General features: G+C 39.6%; 1 pseudogene; it reads right to left on the bottom strand.

Annotated features, from left to right (window-relative positions):
• Nucleotides 1-297: 297 nt before the first annotated feature.
• LOC101595346 lies at nt 298-810 on the bottom strand (annotated as a pseudogene).
• Between the last annotated feature and the right edge of the window lie 15,127 nt (nt 811-15,937).

The raw sequence follows: 15,937 nt of genomic DNA, 5'->3' as shown, positions 1-15,937 counted from the left end.
ATTAACATTTTCCATGATTATAAAAATTATCCCATGGTAATACCCTCCCCCCCCCCGCACTTTCCCCTTTGAAATTCCATTCTCCATCATATCCCCTCCCCATCTCAATCATTCTACTTACATATATACAATACCAACCAGAGGTTAAATTTTTAATAAAACAACCTCACATTTATTGTTACACAGTAATAACATAAGGGCCATCAGAACACTATGAACCAATGTTTCAGCATTATACTACCAACAGAAGACCCCCCCCAAAAAAATCTTGTGTTCTTCTCACTTCCTTGATCATTTCTAGTTGGAAACACTTTGTAGCAGGGTAATATTATCTCCTTTCAACATGATCTGACCCAGTTGTTTTCTTGACTTTGTTTTAGAATGAATTTCTTCTGCATCATCTAACACGAGGTTCATGTGCTCATCAAAACCAATGATACAACCCTCAATCCACATATCCACTTGCTCATAGAGCCACACCTGAATCCGAGATCTCCTTCCTTTGTAGTGGTTTTTCATCAAATTCTCCAAATCAACCAAACACATCTTGTGAGCTGGCTTAAAGTGACTGGCTTTTATATTCCAACGTTTCAGTGTGGTCTCCAGTGTTCTATTATCAACACCAACAAAAGTAGAAATGCTCAAATGCCACAATAATGTCCACAGATAATACTGTGAAATTAATTGAGTGCTTGCAAGACAATTCTATGCATTCAGCTTTTAAAATATATTTTGCAAGTATCTGAAGATCAAGTTGATGGGCTGCACCATCACCTTCTGCACCTTCTGGCCCTGGCTGTGGTACGCCATGGCAGAACCTGTCACAAAGACCTCACGTATCTGCACGCCGCCAAGGAAAGCAACTCATTTTGCCTTTTTGAATAATTTCTTTTGTGCTATCACAAGGAGAAAGCCGGTATCTTAGAGGGTAAGAAATTTTCAGGGGCATAACAGAAATACCTAAAGGATAATCATATTAAGCTTTTCCCAAATAGAGTAGGTAAAGTATGTAAAAGAGGTAGTTAAAATCATCTACTCTGGGGCTGGAGAGAGGGTTTAGTGGTTGAGGTGCTTGCCTGAAAAGCCAAAGGACCCAGGTTCAATTGGACCCAGGCAAGCCAGATGCCCAAGGCGCATGTGTCTGGAGTTTGCAATGGCTGAAGGCCCTGGTGTGCCTAGTCCCTCTCTCTCTTTTTCTCTCTGTCAAATAAATAAATAAATAAATAAATAAAAATCTACTCTGGTTACATTTTTAAAAAAGAAATGCAAGTTAAATTTATATATTTATTAGTTCTTATTTATGTATTTACTCTTCCATAAAAATATTTTTAAATTTTATTCGTAGGGGTGGAGGGAGAGAAGAGGTTGTCAATAATCTCCAGATTCATGTACCACTTTGTTCATCTGGCTTTATGTCAGCATTAGGGAATTGAACCCCAGTTGACAGGCTTTGCAAGCAAATGCCTTTAATGGCAGAACTATCTTGCCAGTCTCATCTTTATTTTTATTACGTTTTCTTGTCTCACTCTCTGCTTCTTCTGCAGAACACCTTCTTCTTCTCATGTAGTTCCACCTTTACTTTGATGTCTATTTTTTGTGTCCCTCTGAGTCTAATTCTTATTTTTTAATTTTTTATTATTTATTTATTTTATTTTAGAGAGAATGAAAGAGACCCAGAGAGAATTGGCATGCCAGGGCCTCAGCCACTGAAGTTGAACTCTAGATGCTTGCTCTACCTGCGTTTGACTTATGTGGGTTCTGGAGAGTTGAACATGGGTCCTTAGGCTTCGCAGACAAGTATCTTAACTGCTAAGTCATCACTCTATCCCTGAATTTTTTTATTGTGGGTTTTGTGTGTGTGTGTGTGTGTGTGTGTGTGTGTATAATACTCCTACGGTGTTCTCTTTTTCTTCTATCTTCTTCCTTTATTTTCAAGTAGGATCTCGCTGTAGCCCAGGCTGACCTGGAATTCACTATGTTTTGAGACAATGTCTCATGTATCACAGGCTGGCTTCAATCTCACAAGGATGACCTTGAACTCCTCATCCTCATGTCTCCATTCCTGGAGGGCTGCACAATAGACAAGTATTCTACAAACTGAGTTATAGCTCCATTGCTATAGATATTTATTTAGGGTGAAAAGTTTACAAGCAAGGGAAGCAATCTGATATAGGGGTTAAATATCCCCAAATATCATACTCTGCATATATATGATATATGCACTTAAATTGTCTGCTTTATCCCCGAATAATGCACAGTATTCTAACCAATTACAAAACACGTGTCTAGTGACTGTCTTCTGCAATTGTGAATTGGGGGTGGTTAAGTACAATGGCAAGAAAAGGAAGGTAGGAGGGAGAAATCATGAAGATCTTCATTTACTTTATCCAGAAATTTATTTAGACATGTATTCCTAAAAGAAATAACATTGCAAGGGATTAATGATTTCAGGTGTTAACTGAATTTGATCATTTTTGTGGTTTCTTTAGTACCTACATTTTTCCTTCTGGCTCAAAACGACACCAAGAGAGTAACCGAGCCGGCGAGAGCTTCCCGTGAGTACTTTCACCCTTTCAAAAGTCATCAATCTTCAGTGAGGTTATTTTTCTTACAGACAATCTAAATTGATCCATGCTAATTGGAAAAATAACAGGCTATTCTTAAATAACCGCGAGCAGGAGGCTCAAACCTAGCTCCCGCTGGAAACACTGGCAGCGTGTTCAGGAAGCGTGCACGGGCACGCTCGCCCAGAGGCCTCTCCCAGCCATGGAGGACGGCTGAGCTGCGTGGCCACAGAAGACCATCGATCACATTTATTACACTGCAGACATTTTTAAGTGAGACTGGGCTTCTCAAATGAATTCCAATAATTCATGTTATGATTCCTAAACTCTGTGTCAGACATTCCATATTACTTTTAAGGGAAAAATGTTGAAATTATTAGTCCCATAGTATGGGTGAAACAATCTAGTTTTATTACTTTAATTATTAATAAAGGCAAGCTACTTGGTGATTTTTTTTAAAAAAGAAACTATAAGAGAAATTGTACAAATGCTACTTACTGTATGACCATTACAAAAATGGCTCAATTTAGAAATTTTAATGTAAGAAATAGATTTGCTCTGATGTAAACTTTTGGCTTTTGAGACCAGTTATTTTCTTCATCTAATTTGTTTCTAAAATTAAAATGTGTTTGATTGTTTTTGGTGATTGTAAAAGTTATCATGGACATGAAAAGTCAAAATCTACAGAGGAATGCAAGGTATGTAGAGCGCTCCCCTATTCTAATAATGCTTTTGGGTGACATGTAGTGAAAAAAATGGCATGTAGTTTTCAGATTTTTTTTTTGTTGTTGCTCTTGTGCTGAGAATTGAACCCTGGCATTCTAGGCATATTCTCTACTGCTGAACTCTAGGCCCAGCCCTTGGCTTTCAACACAGAGCTTTCTATCCACCTGTCCATCATCTGTCTGTCTGTTCACCCATCTGTCCATCTGTCCACACTGTGTTTCCATCCTAGAGACTTGGGGCAGGGACAGAAAGGAATGGATGGATGCCTGTCTTGAGGAAGAGGATGACGGATGATGTTTGCACGGTCCGTACTCAGAGCAGGCTCAGGCCGACCTGGGAGCCAGGAGCAGAGGGTCTGTGCTGTGGAGATCTCCAAGCGGTGAGCTGGGGGTTTGGTTCTTCTATGCCTTGTATCAGCTTAATTCTTTCTTCTCTCTCTCTCTCTTCCTTCCTTCCTTCTTTCCTTCCTTCCTTCATTTTTCCCTCTTTCCTTTTCCCTTCTTTCTTTTTTCTTTCTCTCCTTTCCTTCCTGTCTTTATTCCTTCCTTTCTCCCTCCCCCTTCTTTTCTCTTTCTTTCTCTCTCTCTTTCCCCCTTCCCTTCCTTCCTTTCTTTCTTCTTCCTTCTTTCTTTCTTTCTTTCTTTCTTTCTTTCTTTCTTTCTTTCTTTCTTTCTTTCTTTCTTTCTTTCTTTCTTTTTCTTTCATTCTTGTGCTTCTGGGGGCAGCAGACCCAGGGCTTGAGCATATTAAGAAAGCATTCTCTTGCTCTGCTACATCCCCAACCCTCAGCTCCGCTTCTAACTCATGTAGGACCCTAAGGCAAAGCTATGCAGCCTTATTTATAACACGTGTATCCTTTGCATGTTAGTACCCCTTGAATTAGATTCTGCTTCATAGTTGTCTTTTGAAAAGGAGATGATTAATTTTACATGGGTTGTTATTTTTTATTTACAAGAGCATCTGACTGGACTATCATGGACCCATACCCTGAAATACTCTAAGCAACACTTGGAAAGCCATATTTTTTGTCATTAAAAACAAAGCAAAATAAAACAACCATCATGCCTACTTAACTCCTTTAGGCTAAATTTAAAATGATGTTTTTGAGGAATAGAGGCGAAACAGATGTCTATGTTGGAACTGGGAAAATGCTTCAAAACTCGATCACGTCTTGTCATTGATGAAGTGATAGTAACCCTGGCATCAGTCACACGGACGGGCTTGGGAGCCCTTGTCTATGCACGCTGAATTTCAAAGATGTGGGGCTCAGGAATACAGCGGGGCTTGTACAGCTCTGAATGAACCTTCCACGGTCTGAAAGCCCATCTTTGGGAAACAAATATCCAGTTGCCATGGAGACACTCAAGGTGGATGAAAGATGGATTAATCAAAATACAGTAAATCCTTTTTACGAGCTTCCTAAGAAATCTAGTGTGAAGTGAACCCTCTGGTCTTTCTCCTCTTATTCTCTCCCCATCACACAGGCAATCCACCATGGGTGTACAATGACACACATTTATTACACTGAGTCCTGTGTACACAGTAGTGAATGCCTCTCTCTCTTGCCTGAGAGACATCATCGTATGAGTACCCGAGCTGCAGAAACATAAAAGAAATAGATTTTGATATTGAAGGGAAAAACCTATTTAAAAAATTTAGGTTAGCATACAAAGTAATGACTTTTTCCATGACCTCTTCATATGTATGTGTGAAAACATTCTTTTATTTTTTGCAAGAAAAAGAGAACTCTTGGAAAAGATTTTTTTTTTTTTTTGAAATTGAAGGAAACATCTTTGCAGAATAAAAAGTACTGGCCTCTAAAAATTTTTTTTTTTTTTGATTATCTAGTAAATGAGTTCCATTCTCTGGGGAATAAAGGATATGAAACCATTGGTATTGAGATGGGAGCTGCATTTAACTTGAGTCTGAGCCTATAGCTAGTCTGTTCATTTTAACGGTTCAATTTCATCTAAAAACAAGCCATTGCAGTTCTGGTGTCAGTTAACAAAATAAATAAATAAATAAGCCTAAATAAATTATTCAGTTGAATAAATTAAGTGAATAAATAAATTAAATGGCGATTTCGTCCTTTCCAACCAACTGGCCAGATAAATTAGCCAAAATAGTTAAACCAGTAGTAGGAGAAAGCTCTGGAAGGCTCCAGTAAATCATTGTTGAGCAGCCAATTCCAGTTTCACTCGTGGTCTTAAACAGCCCATGAATCCGGCCGACTGGAGCAGCTGGCCATCAAGCTGATGGGAGCAGGATTTGGCCAACCTCCAAGAACAGGTTCACAGTGAGGTGTCCAATACAGCAGGCAAGGAGAAGTCCGAGGGGCAGGGCTTTAGGGCTCAAGCTTCATGTGCTCTCACAGACCAAAGGGATGGCAGGATAGAAATTCCAAAGAAACTTGCAGAGTGGAGCGATGGTTCCAACTGACTGAAGCCAATTTTGTCATGGGTAAGAGTGGGGAAAGGTGGGGGGGGGCTAGAGGGGTGAGGGTCACTGTCAGCATCGGGTGTGAAGGAGCCACTGACAAACATCCTCTAGAAGTTGTGTTGTAGTACTGCTGTTGAGAAGTCTTGGGGAGCCAGGTAAATGGTTGAGCCTCTAAAGGCCCCTACTTATAAAACTTGCAGGACAGGGTTCAATTTCCCAGTCACCATTTAAAGCCAAACAGGCCCGGTGCGGTGGCCTTTAATCACATCACTCAGGAGACAGAGGTAGGAGGATCTCAGTGAGTTTTAGGCCAGCCTGAGACCACAGAGTGAATTCCAGGTGTCCCTGCGCTAGAGTAAGACTCTACCAAAACAACCAAAATAAAGCCCAACAGGCTTTATCCACAGTAACAAGAGATCTTGGTGTACACGCTTGCATGCACACACACATGCAAATAATTTTGTTCTAAGTAGTTAATGGACACGAAGGAGCATCTCTGAGTGCAAATTCATGAAGAAAAGGGCTGGATGCTCTCGAGTTATGAGCAATCAGCTGCAGATGTGGAATGTGATGCCATCTCAAACCAAGCACTTTAATCCCAGCACTTGGGACACAGAGGTAGGAGGATCTCCACGGGTTCGAGGCCACCCTGTGACTACATAGTGAATTCCAGGTCAGCCTGTGCTAGAGTGAAACCTTACCTCAAAAAACAAAACAAAACAAAACAAAACAAAACAAAACAAAACAAAACAAAACAAAACAAAAAGAGTATATAGGCTGGAGAGATGGCTTAGCAGTTCAGGTGCTCACCTGCAAGGCCTAAGAACCCATGTTCTACTCTTCAGATCCCACGTTAGCCAGACACACAAAGGTGAGGCAAGTGCAAGGTCACACATGCCCAATAGGTGGTACAAGCATCTGGAGTTTGACAGCAGTGGCTGGGGCCCTGGTGCACCAATTCTCTCTCTTCCTCTATCCCTGTCTCTTGCTCTCTCTCTCTCTCTCTCTCTCTCTCTAAAAATAAAATAAAATAAAATAAAATAAAATAAAATAAAATAAAATAAAATAAAATAAAGTACATGAGATCTGGGTACATTGGCACAAGCGTGTAACTTAGTACATTGAAGACTGAGACACAAGGATTGCCACCAGTTTGAGGTCAGCCTGGACTACATAGTGAATTTAAGGCTGGCCTGGAATACGCCCTGGAGAGATGGCTCAGTGGTTAAAGACACTTCCTTTCAAAGCCTGCCAGACTGGGCTCAACTCCTCAGCCACCCACATAAAGCCAGGCATGCATACACGTGCAAATAAATAAATAAATAAAATTTAAAATATAGAAAAGAGGGCCGGGGAGATGGCTTAGTGATTAAGGCACTTACCTACAAATCCTAAGAACCTAGGTTCAATTCCTCAGGACCCACATAAGCCAGTTGCACAAGGTGTCACATGCATCTAGAGTTTGCAGTGGCTTGAGGCTCTGGTGTAACCATTCTCTCCACCCTGACCCCCACCCCATCTGCTTCTTTCTCCTTGTCTGCCTGCCTTCCTTCATTTCTTTCTCTCTCTCTTTCTTCATCTCTATTTCTTCTTTCTTCCCTCCCTTCCTTCCTTCTTTCCTTCCTTCCTTCCTCCTTCTTTCCCTCCCTCCTTCCTTTCCTTCCCCTTCCCTTTCTCCTTCCTTCCTTTCTCTCTCTCTTTCTTCATCTCCCTTCCCTCCTTCCTTCCTTCCTTCCTTCCTTCCTTCCTTCCTTCCTTCCTTCCTTCCTTCCTTCCTTCCTTCCTTCCTTCCTCCCTCCCTCCCTCCCTCCCTCCCTCCCTCCCTCCCTTTCTTTCTTTCTTTCTTTCTTTTTCTTTGAGGTAGGGTTTCACTGTAGCCCAGGCTGACCTGGAATTCACTATGTAGTCTCAGGGTGGCCTCGAACTCACAGCGATCCTCCCACCTCTGCCTCCTGAGTGCCGGGATTAAAGGCGTGCGCCACCACGCCCGGCTCTCCTTCGCTTTCAAATCAATAAATAGTTTTTAAAAATCTAGCAAAGAAATGAACTTCACTGGAAAACAAATCCTCCTCCATATAACTGCCGCGTGGTGTGCAAAGGCTTCTTTCCTCCTCTGCTGTGTGGGCCTGAATGTCATCTGCTTCATTTAGTCTGGTCTGAGCCGCGTCCCTGGGAAGGTGCAGGCCGGGAAGACCGGGACAATGGTGCTGGCCCGTCATCCCGCGGTCTGCCTTGCCTTTTCTGCTGGTGGCGGCAGAAAACTTCAAACGCCCACAGAGCAAAAATTACCTACTGAGGCAACCAGTGCATGTTTTTCTGCAAACATCAAAGCCAATAAATAAATTGTGTGTACTTAGGGCTGAAAGGATACATGCTTTCCTCAGAGATGTCAAAGACAGGAAATAAACTCTGCTTCCTTTGGGCTGAAAGGATGAATAACCTTGAGTTTCCAGCATGCCTCTCTTCTAGAACTAAACAGTGCCCCCTCATAAACCCACCCTACTACTTTGTTTACCAAGAAAAAAAAATCTTTAGCCCTTAAAATTTGTAGTAAACTACACTGTCTAGACAATGCAACTTAAAAAATGAAGAAAACTATACACAGTTATTATAAAGATACTTAAGTGTGATTCTTTTTTTTTTTTTTTTTGCGGTAGGGTCACACTCTAGTCCAGGCTGACCTGGAATTCACTATGTAGTCTCAGGGTGGCTTTGAACTCATGGAAATTCTCCTACTCTGCCTCCCCACTGCTGGGATTAAAGGCATGCCCCACGATGCCCAGCTTTGAAATTTTTTTTTTATCATCCTGCTGATACCTGTATTAATAAGTTTAAAAACTCCTTTGTGGTGGAGGTTTTATCAGAAGACGATGCTGTTCTAAAATCCCTCTCACCTGAAATCCTATTCTGTGAGGAATGTTGCTTTGCAAATGCCTCAAGGTCTCAGCTGCAAGAAAGGTGAGGCCTTGCTCTTATCATGCCTTGGTATAGCTGGGTCATATTCCACAGTCAAATTATTTTACAAAAACAAGACCATGGGCAGAAACTCCCACAAGCAAGCAGTGTTCTGTTCTGCTAATCTTTTTTTTTATGTTTGTTTGTTTTTCTTTTCACAATTTTTATTAACATTTTCCATGATTATAAAAAATATCCCATGGTAATACCCTCCCTCTGCCCCCGTACTTTCCCCTTTGAAATTCCATTCTCCATCATATTACCTCCCCATCTCTATCATTGTACTTACATATATACAATACCAACCTCTTAAGTACCCTCCTCCCTTCCTTTCCCTTCTCTTTATATCTCCTTTTTAACTTACTGGCCTCTGCTACTAAGAATTTTCTTTCTCACACAGAAGCCCAGTCATCTGTAGCTAGGATCCACATATGAGGGAGAACATGTGGCGCTTGGCTTTTTGGGCCTGGGTTACCTCACTTCGTATAATCCTTTCCAGATCCACCCATTTTTCATAACTTCATTTTTCTTTACCGCTGAGTAGAACTCCATTGTATAAATGTGCCACATCTTCATTATCCACTCATCAGTTGAGGGACATCTAGGCTGGTTCCATTTCCCAGCTATTATAAATTGAGCAGCAATAAACATGGTTGAGCATGTACTTCTAAGGAAATGAGATGAGTCTTTGGATATATGCCTAGGAGTGCTATAGCTGGGTCATATGGTAGATCAATCTTTAGCTGTTTTAGGAACCTCCACACTGATTTTCATAATGGCTGGACCAGATTACATTCCCACCAGCAATGTAAAGGGTTCCTCTTTTTCCACATCCCTGCCAACATTTATGATCATTTGTTTTCATGATGGTAGCCAATCTGACAGGAGTGAGATGGAATCCCAATGTAGTTTTAATCTGCATTTCCCTAATGACTAGTGATGTAGAACATTTTTTTAGATGCTTATATGCCATTCGTATTTCTTCCTTTAAGAATGCTCTATTTAGCTCCATAGCACATTTTTTTTTATTATTATTTTTTTTTTTTAGCCTATCCTGCTTTCACAGAGGCATCCTTTTTTTTTTAATTTAATTTATTAGTTTTCTTTTCAGTAAATACAGGCAGTTTGGTACCATTATTTAGGCTCATCTGTGATCTACCCCCTCCCATTAGACCCTCCTTGTTATTGAAAATGGGTCGTGCATTGTGGAGTTAGCCCCCAGTTATTAGTATGATAAATAAATATGATAATAAATCATGACCCAACATGTAACTCTGACATTCTTTCTGCCCCCTCTTCCGCAAGATTTCCCTGAGCCATGTTGGGTTCATTTTTGGTCTGCTTCAGTGCTGAGGTGTTGGGGGCTTCTGAGGCTCTGGCTCTCTGATTTGGTAGGAGTTGATTTTTCTCTGCATTGATCTCCTTCCCCTTTGTGCTGGTATCCAGTTCACAGGAAAACATCACCCTTGCTTATTTCGCCAGTTGTCCTTAGTTTCAGTTGGGCCCCTTCTGAGGTATGTTGGGGCAGCTCTCTTCTTAGGATCTGCATCTATCTGGAAAAGAGAAGCAGATTCTCCAACGGAGAGTAAGTTAGCACCCAGAAAATTGAGATAACATTTACTTTTTTGATAGACAGTTTGATAGGTGTAGGCCCTCTTATACCCCGTGATTGATGGTAGCTTGATATTGTAGAGTGGGCTTGTGTTTGGGTATGGTTCTGACTTGTTTCCCAGCTCCAGCTAAGGGTCTAGTACCACTGAGTGGATCAGTTAGCCAAATCAAGAGCAATTGATTCCTCACCATGGCTGTGTACCACTATTGCACTTGTGTGGGTATCACATCCGGTTAATTGTTGCTACTTAGGTTAAACAATGTGTTGCTTGGACAGATCTTGGTCACTTCCCCCAGTCGCCTATGTAGCGCCTTCTGGCACTAGACACGCTGACTGTCTGGGGACTGACTCTCTCCTGGCTTCCAGCCATGTCATTCCATTTTACGTGTCAGCTGCGTATGGAGTCTTCAGCAATAGGGTCTTACCACTGGCCTTTGGTGGGTCATCAATTACTCTGACAGAAGTCTGTCATTGTTTTGGGAAACCTTGTAGGTTTCTCTGATCAAAAGCTCATTGTGGATTGTAGGCCCAAACTGGAAGTGGGGGTTACAGGTCAGTGTCCACTAAGAAATTGAGGAAAAAGATAACTAATATACAAGAATTAGAGAGGAGAGAGATAGAGGGGAGAGGGGGAGAGGGAGGGAAGGAAGATGTAGGAGATTTAGGTCAGTCTTGATCCTACCCTCTCCAGTGTCTTGTGGTTCAGGTGTTTCCTGCACATTTTTTGATGGGCTTGTTTGATTCCTTATTATTTAACTTTTTGAGTTCTTTGTATATCCTAGATATTAATCCTCTATCAGATATATAACTGGTGAAGATTTTTTCACATTCTGTAGGTTGCCTCTTTGCTTTTATCACTGTGTCCTCTGCAGTGCAAAACCTTGTAATTTCATGAGGTCCCAGTGATTAATCTGTGGTTTTATTGCCTGAGCAATTGGGGTTATATTCAGAAAGTCTTTGCCAAGACCAATATGTTAAAGGGTTCCCCTACTTTTTCCTCCTGCAGCTTCAGAGTTCCAGGTCTGATGTTAAGGTCTTTAATCCATTTGGACTTAATTCTTGTGCAAGGAGAGAGAGAAGAATCTATTTTCATCCTTCTACAGATCCAGTTTTCCCAACACCATTTACTGAAGAGGCTGTCTTTTCCCCAATGAGTATTTTTGGCATTTTTATCGAATATCAAGTGGCTATAGCTAACTGGACATACATCTGGGTCCTCTATTCTGTTCCACTGATCAACATGTCTGTTTTTGTGCAAGTACCATGCTGTTTTTGTTACTATGGCTCTGTAGTATAGGTTAGAATTACATATGGTGATACCACCAGCCTTATTTTTGTTGCTCAGTATTATTTTAGATATTTGAGTTTTTTTGTGATTCCAAATGAATTTTTGGATTGTTTTTCTATTTCCATGAAGAATGAATTAGGAATTTTGATAGGGATTGCATTAAATGTGTAGATTGCTTTTAGTAAGATTGCCATTTTCACAATATTGATTCTTCCAATCCAGGAACAAGGGATGTTTCTCCACTTTCTAGTGTCTTCTGCAATTTCTTGCTTGAGTATTTTAAAGTTCTCATTGTAGAGATTCTTTACTTCCTTGGTTAGGTTTATTCCAAGGTACTTTATTTTTTTGATGCAATTGTGAATGGGAGTGATTCTCTGATTTCATCCTCTGTGTGTTTGTTGTTAGCATATATGAAGGCTACTGATTTCTGTGTATTTATTTTGTATCCTGCTACATGGCTGTAGGTTTTGATCAGCTCTAACCGTTTGCTAGTAGAGTCTTTAGGGTCCTGTATGTATAGAATCATGTCATCTGCAAATAATGATAACTTGATCTCTTCTTTTCCAATTTGTATCCCTTTTATATGTGTCTCTTGCCTTATTGCTATGGCTAACACTTCCAAAACTATATTAAATAAAAGTGGGGACAATGGACACCCTTGTCTTGTTCCTGATTTTAGTGGAAAAGCTTCCAGTTTTTCCCCATTTAGTAATATGTTGTCTGTAGGCTTGTCATAAATAGCTTTTAATATATTGAGATACGTTCCTTCTATTCCCAGTCTCTGTAGGACTTTTATCATGAAGGGATGTTGGATTTGTTGAACGTTTTCTCTGTGTCTAATGAGATGATCATGTGATTTTTGTCCTTCAACCCATTTATATAATGTATTACTTTGTAGATTTGTGTATATTGAACCATCCATACATCTCTGGGATAAAGCCTACTTGGTCAGGGTGAATGATCTTTTTGATATATTCTTGTATTCTGTTTGCCCATATTTTGTTGAGAATTTGTGCATCTATGTTCATGAGGGAGATTGGTCTGTAATTTTCTTTATTTGTTCTATCTTTGCCTGGTTTTGGTATCAGGATGATGCTGGCTTCATAGAAGGGGTTTGGTAGAATTCCTTCTTTTTCTATTTCCTGGAAAAGCTTAAGAAGCAATGGTGTTAGCTCTTCCTTGAAGATCTGGTAAAATTCAGCAGTGAATCCATCTTGGCCTGGGATATTTTTAATTGGGAGTTTATTGATAACTGTTCGGATGGCCATGCTTGTTATAGGTCTATTTAAGTGATTAATCTCATCTTGATTTAATTTAGGTAGGTCATATAAATCAAGGAAATCATCCATTTCTTTCAGATTTTCATACTTCGTGGAGTATATGCTTTTATAGTATGTCCCTATGATTTTTTGAATTTGTCTGGAATCTGTTGTGATGTTTCCTTTTTCATCTCTGATTTTATTAATTTGTGCCTCTTCTCTCTTTCTTTTGGTCAGGTTTGCTAAGGGTTTATCAATCTTGTTTATCCTTTCAAAGAACCAACTCTTTGTTTCATTAATTCTTTGGATTGTTTTTATGTTGTTGTTGTTTCTATTTCATTAATTTCTGCCCTAATCTTTATTATTTCTTCCCGTCTACTGATTTTTGGTTTGCCTTGTTCTTTTTCCAAGGCTTTAAGGTGAAGCATTAGGTTGTTTACTTGCAACCTTTCTAATTTCTTAATATAGGCACTTAAGGCTATAAATTTACCTCTTAGAATTGCCTTCAATGTGTCCCAGAGATTTTGGTATGTTGTGTTCTCATTATCATTTGACTCTATAAGTTTTTTGATTTCCTTCTTGATTTCTTCATTGACCCACTCATCATTTAGTAGTGTATTGTTTAGTTTCCATGATTTTGTGTATGTTCTATATCCTTTCTTGCTACTGATTTGTAGTTTAATTCCTTCCATTGTGGTCAGATAGAATGCAAGGAATTATTTCAATTTTCCTGAATTTGTTAAGACTTGCTTTTTGTCCTAATATATGGTCTATTTTAGAGAATGTTCCATGTGCTGCTGAAAAGAATCTATATTCTGTGGCATTTGGATGAAATGTCCTGTATATATCTCTTAGGTCCATTCCTTCTATGAACTCATTTAGTCCAGATGCCTCTCTGTTTATTTTTTCCTGGGATGACCTGTCAATTGATGAGAGTGGAGTGTTAAAGTCACCCACCACCACTGTGTTTGGTGTTATCTGTGACCTTAGTTCTAATAGTGTTTGTTTGATGAATTTGGGAGCCGCCATCTTAGGTGTATATATGTTTAGGATTGTAATGTTCTCCTGTTGGAGTGTGCCCTTAATCAATATAAAGTGACCTTCCTTATCTTTCTTGACTAATGTTGGACTTAAGTCTACCTTGTCAGATATTAGGACAGCAACCCCTGCTTGTTTTCTAGTCCCATTTGCTTGAAACACCGTTTTCCAACCTTTCACCCTAAGATAATGTCTATCCTTTGTAGAAAGGTATGTTTCTTGGAGACAACAAATTGTAGGATCCTGCTTTTTAACCTAGTCTGCAAACCTATGTCTTTTGGTTGGGCATTGAGGCTGTTGATATTAAGAGATGTTATTGAAAAGTGTGTATTTATGTTTGCCTTTTTTTTTTTTTTTTTTGTGGTTCTGATTCTACCTTTGCTCTCTTGTGTTAACTAGTATTTGAGTATTGCTTGTTTTTTCCAGGTTCCTTATATGTGTGCTTTTCCTTTTCTTCAGCATGGAGGATTCTCTCAATTATTTTCTGTAGAGCTGGTTTTGTCTTCAAATACTCCTTTAACCTGCTTTTTTCATGGAATGTCCTTATTTCTCTGTCTATTTGAATGGATAGCTTTGCAGGATAAAGTAACCTTGGTTGACAGTTGTTATCTTTCAGAACTTGGAATATATCACTCCAAGCCCTCTGTCTTTTAAAGTTTGTATTGAATAATCTGCTGTGATCCTGATGGGCTTACCTTTGTAGGTAACTTGATTTTTCTCTGTAACTGCTTTCATTATTTTTTCTGTGGTTTTTGTGTTTGGTAGTTTGATTATGATATGGCGAGGAGAGGTTATTTCTAGGTTTTATCTGGCTGGGGTTCTAAAGGCTTCCTGTATCTGCATTGGCACCTCTTTCCCAATTTGGGGGAAGTTTTCTTCTATGATTTTGTTGAAGATGCCTACTATGCTTTGGAGTGGAATTCTTCTCCTTTTACTATGCCCTGAATTCTTATATTTGATCTTTTCATTGTGTCCCGAATGTCTTGAAATTCCCACTCATACATTTCTATAAGTTTGTCTTTCTCTTTGTTGGACTGTATTAGATCTGTTACCTGGTCTTCTAGCTAAGATATTCTGTCCTCTCCTTCATCCATTCTACAGGTGAGATTTTCTATAGAGTTTTTTTTTTTATTTTTTTATTTCATTAACTGTGTTCTTTATTGCTAGTAATTCTGACTGGCTTTTCTTTATTATTTTTATTTCCTTATTTATATCTTATATTGCCTTCTTTATTTCATTAAATTGGTGTCCTGCGTCTTCTTTGATTTCCTCTTTGATTTCTTCTTTGATTCCTTTGATTTGTTCTTTGACTTCTTTGAACATATTTACAATCATTCTTTTGAAATCTTTCTCAGGCATTTCCTCTAACTCGTTCTCACTGGAGGTCATTTGTGATGCATTAATACTTTTAGGTGGATATATATTGTCTTTCTTTTTAGTGTTTCTTGTGTTATAATGTATATATTTTTGCATCTTGGATTAAGTTAATCCTTGATTTCTAGCTAGCTGGGTATTCTTAGCTGTATCAATTGATTTGATGTTATATATCTTCAGGGTAGGAGCTTAAGGTGTTAGGTGTGGCTCTTAAGACTCTCAGAGTATCTACAAAGGTGTTCCTAGGGGTTTCCCTGCTATGGGAGTATTCAAGTAGGCTGAGTGGAATAAAATACAGGTAGATTCTAAAATTTAACTAAACACTGTACACATTCAATCAAAAACAGCACTGAGTATTTATGCAAGAGTAGTTATTATAACAACCAGATCCTCTATCAACAAAGAAGTTAAGATTTCTGGTCTATAGAGGGATCCAAGTCAGTTTATGACCAAGTTAGTCCCTTCCCTGGTGCAATCCCAGTTACCTTGGATGATTTTGGTCTCAGTCAAGTTGCTGGCTGGGTCATTGGGCTGCTGTTCTGATTTCTGGAGCTGGGCACTGGCTTTTCCTGTGGGGCAAACTGAGCCTGGCAACTGTGGCCCTGCAGAACGGCACCCCCACTGCTGGAACCGCTACTGCTGCTGAAGCTGCCACTGCTGGGTCTGTTGCCACTGCTGTTGA

This window comes from Jaculus jaculus, chromosome 10 (assembly GCF_020740685.1).
Source record: "Jaculus jaculus isolate mJacJac1 chromosome 10, mJacJac1.mat.Y.cur, whole genome shotgun sequence".
Lineage (NCBI taxonomy): Eukaryota > Metazoa > Chordata > Mammalia > Rodentia > Dipodidae > Jaculus > Jaculus jaculus.
The sequence above is the reverse complement of the archived record's forward strand: the minus strand, read 5'-3'. Positions and strand labels throughout refer to the sequence as shown.